Source organism: Thalassophryne amazonica, chromosome 10 (genome assembly GCF_902500255.1).
Source record: "Thalassophryne amazonica chromosome 10, fThaAma1.1, whole genome shotgun sequence".
Classification (NCBI taxonomy): domain Eukaryota; kingdom Metazoa; phylum Chordata; class Actinopteri; order Batrachoidiformes; family Batrachoididae; genus Thalassophryne; species Thalassophryne amazonica.
Window position 1 is genome coordinate 37551033 of NC_047112.1, and position 11016 is coordinate 37562048.

Here is an 11016-nt window from a genome sequence, read left to right on the forward strand (position 1 = left end):
CTCACAAATTTTGCGGTGCTGATTCTCATCCCAGACACTTCACACTTGGCCTCAAACCCGCATCTATAAAATATAATATATAGTTTATGAGTTACGTATCCATTGGAGGTTGGCCTCTGCCAGGGCTGCGCCTTGTCACCAATCCTGTTTGTGATATTCATGGACAGGATATCGAGGTGTACTCGGGGGAGGAGGTTTTCTGGTTTGGTGGGCTCAGGGTCTCATCACTGCTTTTTGCAGAGGATGTGGTCCTGTTGGCTTCATCAGCCTGTGACCTCCAGCGCTCACTGGATCAGTTCACAGCCGAATGTGAAGCGGATGGGTTAAGGATCAGCATCTCTAAACCTGAGGCCATGGTTCTCAGCAGGAATCCGATGGATTGCCTACTACAAGTAGGGAATACGGTCTTGCCCCAAGTGAAGGAGTTCAGGTATCTCGGGGTCTTGTTCATGAGTGAGGGGACAATGGAGCGTGAGATCGGCTGGAGAATCGGTGCAGCAGGGGCGGTATTGCATTCGCTCTACCGTACTGTTGTGACGGAAAGGGAGCTGAGCCAAAAGGCGAAGCTCTCGATCTACTGGTCAATCTTCATTCCTACTCTCACCCATGGTCATGAGGGTTGGGTCATGACCAAAAGAACTAGATTGCGGGTACAAGCGGCTGAAATGGGCTTCCTCAGGAGGGTGGCTTTTGTCTCCCTTAGAGATAGGATGAGAAGTTTGGTGAGAAGTGGGGAACTCGGAGTAGAGTCACTGCTCCTTCACGTTGAAAGGAGCCAGCTGAGGTGGTGCGGGCATCTGGTAAGGATGCCTCCTGGGTGCCTCCCTAGGGAGGTGTTCTAGGCATGTCCATCTGGGAAGAGACCCCGGGGAAGACCCAGGACTAGGTGGAGAGATTATATCTCCACGCTGGCCTGGGAACACCTCAGGATCCCCCAGTCAAGGGTGGTCAGTGTGGCACGGGAAAGGGAAGGCTGGGGTCCCCTGTCCCTTTACAGCAAGTATTCATTGCGACTGAATTGTGTAAGTGACATATATCAATCAATCAATCAATCAATTTTATTTATATAGCGCCAAATCACAACAAACAGTTGCCCCAAGGCGCTTTATATTGTAAGGCATATATGTTAATATCCGCGATATTAACAGATAATAACAGTTCAAACTGAAGACCAGCCAAGACCTGTGAAAGTTCACAACATGTCTTGGTCTTGTGGGTCTTATATGGGTCTCAATCTGGTGTAAATGGGGCATTAAGAATGTGTTGGAGGTTAAGTGAGTGTCTGACAGGGTGATGAGTGTGAAGTTGGAAATTGAAGGAGTGATGATGAATATGATCAGTGCATATGCCCCTCAGCTAGGTTGCAATATGAAGAAGAAAGAAGATTTCTGGAATGAGTTAGATGAGGTGGTGGAGAGTGTGCCCAAGCATGAAATAGTGGTGATGGGAGCAGACTTCAATGGGCATGTTGGTGAAGGGAACAGAGGTTATGATGAAGTAATGGGTAGATATGGTATCAACAGCAGGAATGTGAAAAGACAGATGGTAGTTGATTTATGCAACAAGGATGGAAATGGCTTTGGTGAACACCTTCAAGAAAAGGGAAGAGCACAGGGTGACCTATAAGAGTGAAGGTGCACACAGATAGACTGCATTCTCTGTAGGCGATGCAAGCTAAAAGAAATTAGAGACTGTAAGGTGGTGCCAGGAGAGAGTGTAGCTAGACAGCATAGGGTGGTGGTTTGTAGGATTACTTTAGAGGTGAAGAAGAAGAAGAGAGTGAGAGCTCAACAAAGGATCAGATGGTGGAAGCTGAAGGAGAAAGACTGTTATGTGAAATTCAGTGAGAGAGGGGCACTGGGTATTGCAGATGTGGGGAGGGAGACAGCTATGAAGTTACTGGGTTTGACATTTGGACAGTGGAAGGAAGAACAAAAATGTTCAGGAAAGCATAAGGAGAAAGAGGTTGGCAAAAAAGAACTGGGGTAGTCAGAGAGATGAAGAAGGTAGACAGGAGTACAAGGAGATGCAGCGAAAAGAGAAGTGGCAAAAGAGAAGGAAAAGATATATAACGAGCTGTAAAAGAAGTTCAAAAGTAAGGAAGAAGAAAAGGGCTTGTACTGATTGGCTAGACAAAGGGACAGAGCTGGAAAGGATGTGCAGCAGGTTAGGGTGGTAAAAGATGCACATGGTAATGTGCTGACAAGTGAGGAGAGTGTGTTGAGAAGGTGGAGGAAATATTTTCAGGAGCTGACGAATGAAGAAAATGAGCAAGAGAAAAGGCTGGATGATGTGGAGAGAGTAAATCAGGAAGTGCAAGAGATTACTAAGGATAAAGTGAGGGTAAGTATGAAGAGAATAAAGAGTGGAAAGACAGTTGGTCCAGATGCCATTCCATTGAAGGCATGGAAATGTCTAGGAGAGATGGCAGTGGAGTTTCTAACCAGATTGTTTCATAACATCTTGGAAAGTGAAAGGATGCCTGAGGAGTGGAGATGAAGTGTGTTGGTTCCTATTTTTAAGAACAAGGGTGATGTCCAGAGCTGCAGTAACTACAGAGGCATAAAGTTGATCAGCCACAGCATGAAGTTATGGGAAAGAGTAGTAGAAGCTAGGCTTAGAAAACAGGTGAAGATCTGTGAGCAGCAATATGGTTCATGCCGAGAAAGAGTACTGCAATGTTTGCTCTGAGAATACTGATGAAGTACAGAGAAAGCCAGAAGGAGTTACACTGTGTGTTTGTGGATTTACAGAAAGCTTATGACAGGATGCCAAGAGAAGAGTTGTGGTATTGTATGAGGAAGTCTAGCATGGCAGAGAAGTATGTGGGGGTAGTGCAGGACATGTACAAGGATAGCATCACAGCAGAGAGATATGCAGTAGGAATGACAGACTCATTCAAGGTGGAGGTGGTATTACACCAAGGATCAGCTCTAAGTCCTTTCTTGGTGATGGACAGGTTGACAGATGAGCTCAGACAGGAGTCTCTACAGACTATGATGTTTGCAGATAACATTGTGATCTGTAGTGAGAGTTGAAAGCAGGTTGAGTCTAGCCTGAAAATATGGAGATATGCTCTGGAGAGAAAGGGAATGAAAGTAGGAGCAAGACTGGGTACATGTATGTGAATGAGAAGGAGCCCAGTGGAATAGTGCCGAAAAGTGGTGAAAGAAGATGAGTTTCAGTACAGTGAGTCAACTTCCCAAAGGAATGGAGAGTGTGGTAGAGAGGTGAAGAAGAGAGTGCAGACAGGGTGGGGTGGGGGGAGAAAGGTGGCAGGAGTGATTCATAACTGATGAATATCTGCAAGAGTGAAGGGGAAAGGCTACACAACAGTAGTGAGACCAGCTATGTTTTACAGCTTAGAGACAGTGGCTCCAACAAAAAGACAGGAGGCAGAGCTGGAGGTGGCAGAGCTGAAGATGTTGTGATTGTCTTTGGGAGTGACAAGAATGGACAGGATTCAGAATGAACATATCAGAGGAACAGCACAGGTGGGAGGGTTTGGAGACAAAGTCAGACAGGTGAGATTGAGATGGTTTGATGTGCAGAGAAGGGACCAAGGGTATATACGGAGAAGGATGCTGAAGATGGAGGTACCAGGCAGGAGGACCAGAGGGAGGCCAAAGAGGAGATTTATGGATGCGGTGAGAGAGGACATGCAGGTGGGTGGTGTGAAAGAGGCTGGGTTAGTGCCTTAACCCAGCCACTACACCCTGCTGTTGAGGTGGGTGCCATTATTGAGGTATTACCTAGATTTACAGAATTTGATAGTATCTCACTAGGTGTGCTGACAAAACTCGTGATGTCTACAAAAATCACAACCTGTTTATTTGATCCTATACCAACAAAACTGTTTAAGGACCTGTGGCCCACTCTTTGTTGGGAAAGTGTAGTGACACGGACCTACAACAGGGGGCGTAACTGAACGGACAATAGAAGGAGCTAAATTTGAACACTTTACTGTTGTGAATGCCACAACCAAACACAGCAGATTACAGAATGAATACAAGTCAATCAATAAAGGTGTCGTGTGGGCAGGCTTGACGATAGGAGACGCCCGTCTGGAGACGAACCGGAACCACACGATTTCCACCGCCACCAAACCCGAGGGATACTGGAGCCGCCAAGTCCCGAAGTCCCCAGGTGGCCACCGTCTCAGCGTGTCGGATCTGGTACTGCTGGCGGAGAACAAAGACAGTCAAGTGTGGGTGTGTGTACACCCCGTAACAATAATGGTGGGAATTCCACCTCCACCTCTGAAAATATGAACACAGTCTTTTACAGAACCTGAACAGTCACTTGTCTCACTGATCGTGAAGGGTGCGATCCGTCACCCTGTCGTTACCGACCAGCTCAGCTTCCCGCTGACACAAACGACTGAAACCTCCTGTACAAAGATCAGAAACACACAGTGCAGTACGGCACAGATTAAGGCTGAGAATATTACCTCTCGCAGAAGTCGATATCTCGGCGATGTGGTGGAGGTGTCATCCTGCTTTTATCTCAGGTGAGATGCAGATGATCGGTGACAGCTGTCATAGTTGATGAGAGACAGCTGTCACCTCGGCTGTTCCTGTAGGCGGCAGCGCCCTCTCGTGCCTGAAGCCCGCACTTCAGGCAGAGCGCCCTCTGGTGGTGGGCCAGCAGTACCTCCTCTTCTGGCGGCCCACACAACACTCTTGGGCCAACTGTGCTGCAAATTATTAATCTCTCATTAACTTCTGGATATGTTCCTAAATGTTTCAAATCTGCAAATGATTAAACCATTACTTAAGAAATCTAATCTTGACCCTGGTGTATTGAAAAATTATAGGCCAATATCAAATCTATCATTTTGCTCTAAAATTCTGGAAAAAGTGGTTTCACTGCTGCTTGTGGACTACTTTACTGAGATTATCTTTTTGAGCCACTGCAGTCTGCTTTTAGAAAATATCATTCCACAGAGACAGCTCTCACTAAAGTGGTGAATGATCTTCTGCTTGCAATGGATTCGGATACCACTACGGTTCTGGTGCTGTTGGACCTCAGTGCTGCTTTTGTTACCGTGGATCATCATATTCTACTCAATAGGCTGGAGAATCATTTTGGGATTACTGGGCGTGCCCTTGCATGGTTGACATCATGCCTGACGAGTCGTTCTCACTGTGTTTTGTACAATAACACTACCTCTAACCTTAGTGACATGAAGCTTGGGGTTCCACAGGGGTCCGTCTTAGGCCCCCTGCTTTTCTCCCTTTCACTGCTATGCTGATGATACTCAGTTATACATGATCATTATACAGTGAGAAGCTGGATGTCAAGCAAGTTCCTACTTTTAAACTCTGATAAGACTGAAATGATGGTTCTTGGTCCAGTGAGACATTGGCATCAATTTGACCAGTTAACACTTGGCCTAGGTTCGTGTGTCATACATCACACTGACAAAGTGAGGAACCTTGGGGTCATTTTTGATCCTATGTTGTCCTTTGACATCCACATTAGCAGCCCAGTCTCACTTTTTTTTTTCGTGTTCCCATAATGAAATGAGTCAGATTTTTGTGAAGGAGCTTTTTTTAACTCACAATTCCTAACCCTACTCCCACCCCCAACCCTAACCTTAACCATAGCCTAATTTTACTCCTTCTCCCCACCCTAACCATAACCACCCTGACCCCCCCCCCCCCCCCCCCGCTTCACTTTTAATTTCATGCAGCCATCACAGAATGAATGAGAATTAATTTATGCTGCCATGACAAAAATGAGGTGCTTTTCGTCACAATATCACGAACCAACAGATTAATGTATATTTCATGCTGCTGAAGCACGGCTTGCCGTGAGACCAGGCTGACATTAGAGGTTCCAGAAACCGTCCTATGCACCGGCAACATTTCCTGTATGTTCCTTTTGTGAATTGTTTTGTAATTTGTGTCTGTAGCATGATCCAAGCAGAGGGTCACCCCTTTGAATCTGGTCTGCTTGAGGGAGTTTTTCCCTACCACTATTGCTCTTGGGGTTGGTAAGGTTAGACCTTACTTATGTGAAGCGCCTTGAGGCAACCTTGTTGTGATTTGGCGCTATATAAATGAAAATAAATTGAAATTGAATTGAAAGAGGAAGATACAGAGGATAGGGTGAGATGGAAATGACTGATCTGCTGTGGCGACCCATAACGGGAGCAGCCGGAAGATGAAGTGGCGAAGTGGGAGCATTTGCTAATACAAGAAGGCCTTTCCTGAAATGTGTTGAAATGCGGGGGTGCTGTTTGTCATTTTGAGGACTGTAATTCCTGTTGGCCTTAGCCTGATTGAGTCAATAAAGAATCAGTCTGCTATACTATTGTTTCAGCGATAAGATCTTGATTGCTGAAGTAAACCATCTCACTTTTGCTTCACTTTTCTTTCCCAGCAGTCTGAGGTGTTAAGCTGTTGTGGCTCCAGGAAGTGACAAACCTTTTTTTGTTGAGGAAGCAAGATTCCATAAACATTTGTGTCCTGTCTCTCTTTAGATGCCATGTCGCAGCGCTGCATTGAATAGTTACAAAAGGAAATGTCAAAATATGTTTAGTTATTGTCCATTTTACCACATCGACTTAACCTTATCACGTCAGAGTGACAATACCTAAAAACCTCGCAATACTGAATAAACATGTTAAGATACTGGTGGCTGACTTATTTTTCTAAAAACAGAAACTTGAAAGCTTGAGAGCTTGAAGGTATTTTGCTCAGTGGCACATCAACCCAATGACATGAACACATGATGGACTGTACCACACTGTTAAAACCTGCAAATCAAACGGTCTGAGGAAACTGATGAAAATGTAAACTTATCTTCTATTTTGAACATTGAATGAGTGTTGTTTCCTTTCTGTTTTACTAAGACAGAATCTGAATGTGTACTGTATTTTAGGGCTGCTACAATTATTTCCTCAATGAGTCAATAAAAAAAAAAGTGAAACCTGTCAATCAGCATTTCACAAAGCCCAAGATGACATTCCAAAATGTTTTGCTTTGTCCACAGCTCAAAAATATTTAGTTTATCACAGACGAGTAAAGAAACAAGCAAACAAACCAAAAAATGTTCACATTTAATAACTTGAAATTAGAGAGTTTGGACATTAAAAAAGACTCAAAACAATTAATCAATTATCAAACAAGTTAATTTAATAATCAGTTTATCTGCAATTTATCATTACAGATTACTATATTTTATTTTATCTGACATTTTTTAAACAAGGAAATTATTTCTAACCAGTTCTTTCATGTAATTTACCGCCCCTAACCAAGCACCAAACCACTGTATTCCTCATTTTTAGTTTATTAAAGGTCACGACAAAAACCAGTGTCCATCTTGTGAAGGTACACCAAGTAGATTGTACAACACTTTTATACAATGTGGGTGTTAACAATGGGTGTGGTTTAGTCTCACATTTCTAATGTTACTGGCTCTCACCAACAGGGGGAGCTCTCCCTATGTCTGAAACTTGGACATATGATGGAAGTCAAACTTATATTTCTCAGAACTTCCAAACAAATAACACAAATACTTGATAGCTAACATAAAATAAAGAATTAGCACAGATATTATCTAACAAAATCAACCGAGAATCATCAGTTCTCATATGACCTGGCCAAATGAAACATATCTATCCTGACAGTGCTACCAAAATAAAACTTTATTATTGCTAGCAGAAATACCACTTGGTTAGAATTCAGTGAGTAGATACATCCATAACAGGGAGACATCATCAGTGATGTTTCTTGATCAACAGGTGTTTCGGGTCTCACAATATCGGACACCCTCCTTCAGGTGACCCATCCGGATTTGATCAGTCCCCGACTTGTGTCCCAACAGAGTTGGCCCACTTCTCAGACCTTTTAATTTAAATCCACCTCGAGGTTCTCTCAGCAACCTCTGAGGTAGGCTTACTGTAATGGCTCTCCTCTTTGCTGCTCCCATCATACCAAACAAGGTGTGGGTCTTGCAAAGAGAGTGGGCAGCAAAGCCCCCACACCCCACCTTAACTGACTCACAGCGAGCTTTCCATCCCTTTCTCTGGCACTCCTCGATGAGCTCCTGGTACTTGAGCCGCTTGCGCTCATTGACTTCTTCCATGTGGTCCTCAAAAGGGACTGTCAGCATCACTAAGAGGACTCGCTTGGAACAAGCAGATGTCAGCACCACATCCCGTGTCAAGGAAGTTGATGTTATGAATTCAACTCGGAGTTTGCAGTCTGAGGCTGTTGAGAGCAGGCTGCCTGATGTTGAAGTCCTTCCATGTGGCTTCTCACCTTACAAAGGTGATCTTGTGTTTGTTGGTGGTCACTGCCTTGGAGATAGCCTCTGCCAGTCTTCAGGACCTGCTCGTGCCATATAATGAGTGCCACATAATGGCTCCAAGGGCTCTTTGGCAGCTACTCATTATGTGTTCCAGGGTCCCCTCGTCCTGGACAGAGTTAACAGGTTGGAGTGTCACTCTTGCCCCACATGTGCAGGTTGGCTGGGCCAGGAAGCACATCACTGGATCATGAACTTCATGCACTGTGCCTTCCAGATGTCATTCCATTCTCTCCAGCACTCCCTCCCACACCTCATCCATGCCCCCTGTTGTTGCATGTTGCACCCAGTCTCACGGATTGTCGTGATTCAGCAGCACGAAATATACATTAATCTATTGGTTTGTCATATTGGTTAGGGTAGGGTTAGGGTTGGGGTAGGAGTAGGGTTAGTAATAGTGAGTTAAAAAAAAAAAACCCTGTCATGAAAATTTGAATAATTTCATGACGACAGCACGAAAAAAAAAAACGTGAGACTGGGCTGGCTCACCATCCTGCTCATCCTCACTTCCTCCACACCTGCTCGGACCTCCTTCAGGATTAGGTGGTGCCTGATTTGCTGCGAGCCTTGTTGTACCATGGTTGCAGGATGACTCCACCAGTGCCTTGTGTCGCAGCTGAGACTTCGCTACCACCAGGGCCTCCAGCGCTCTCCGCTTCCTGCCTGTCTGCACTACAATGCCTGCCAATGTTACTCTGGAGTCTCGAGTTCCAATATACTCGAGCCTCTCTTGTACAAGACATAATTTATTCATAATAATAATCATTCATGATAGTTATTCATAAGGATTAAGAATAGATAATTAAATTCAATGACCTTGTTATATAGGTCAGAGAATGAACTGTTTGGAAAAAGTCTCTGTAAATACTGGCTATGGCTGCTGTCATTTTTCTGAGAAATGTTGTGTGGGCCGCTGAAGAGGAGGTACTGCTGGCCCACCACCACCAGATGGCGCCCTACCTGGAGTGCGGGCTTCAAGCACGAGAGGGCGCCGGAGCCACTGGGAGTGACAGCTGTCACTCTTCATCAGCACCAGCTGTCACTCAGCCAACTCATCACCATCTCCATAAAGGCCAGACTGCGACTCCACCTCCTCGCCGAGAAATCAGCTACCATTCAGGTAACTTCTCTGCTGACTTAACACTGACTAATAGTCTGAGCCGTTTTCCTGTGGTGTGTCCTTATCTGTGGGACTGGCGTTTGGTGTGATCAGCGACGGCTTCGCTTCACACCCCAACCAGATAAGTGGTTAGACAGGAGCTGCACGAGTGTGTGATTGGAGGTGGAGGTTCTCCCTCCTCATTGGGTACAGACTGTGGGATTACTGAGTGTGCGACCTCACACTCATCAGGACTGTCTCTGTTCTCTGCCAGCAGTACTGGGTCTGACTGCTGAAGACAGCGGCCACCTGGGGCGCAGGGCTTGGCGGCTCCGGTGTTCTTCAGCTCCATTGGCAGTGGAAGCTGTGTGGGATCCGGCTCTTCTCTCGCCAGCCGTCTTCTATCGTCGAGCCTGCCCACACGTCACCTGGTGTATGATTGACAGTCACCATATTGTTATTGTCTTAGGGTCACCCCCAAGAGCCTGGTCTGCTTGAGGTTTCTTCCTTATAGGGAGTTTTTCCTCACCACAGTTGCCTAGTGCTCGCTCTGGGGGTTGGTAAGGTTAGTCCTTACTGGCGTAAAGTGCCTTGATTCGAATTTCTTGTGATCTGGTACTATATAAATATAATTATAAGTGAATAGTATATTGATGTGTATGTCTGTGTGTCGACATGTAGTAGTGAATTTGTATTTATGTAAATATGACTGATAAGAATTGTTGGACTTGTACGAGCAGGGGTGGGCGCTAATAATCTTTGCTTCAGCCCACACCCTTTCGGACTCACTAGTTTGTCTGTGTTTGTTTGTGGAATTGTTCATTTTTTTCTATTTGAATATTTTGTGTGCCGAATAAAACTTTGTCACTTTGTCACTTGTCTGTACGTCGTTGTGCGATTCACAACATTAAATTGTTACTTTTGGCTTATCCATTGTCCGTTCATTAACGCCCCCTGTTGTGGGTCCGTGTCACGACACTTTCACAACAAGAAAACTGAAGTTGAAGAAATGAAAACAACTTTGACCAAATACATCTAAGTTCAAATCCAGTGATATCATATATATATATATATATATATATATATATATATATATATATATATATATATACACTTCTTGTCTTTCAGACTCATCATCCTGTTCATTATTTCAGTCACTATGCAACAAAGCCCAGTTCTCCTCATACATTAGGGCTGCTTTAGTGACGTTTTAGTGGTTTCCTGTGTGTTGACGCTGTGGTTGGACAGAGCCATGGTCAAGGCATTGTCTTTTTTAAGCCTATTTTTTTTACAAATATCGGCAATATGGCTTGTTGTGTAGTTAATTCTCTGAACAGGTCATCTAAGACATGCATTCACGGTATTTATACATTGAGTGAAGTCATCGTGTGATGTTTTTTGTTTCTCCGGGTAAAACTGGAGTTGTGTCAGGAAGGGCTTCTGGCGTAAAACTTGTGCCAAATACCAATGCGGAATGAGTGTATCCGCTGTGGCGACCCCGAATGAAACGGGAGAAGCTGAAAGGTCAACAACAACAGGTTAGTCCCGGAAACCAGAGCACCCGGAGGAAACCCACACAAACACAGGGAGAACATACAAAC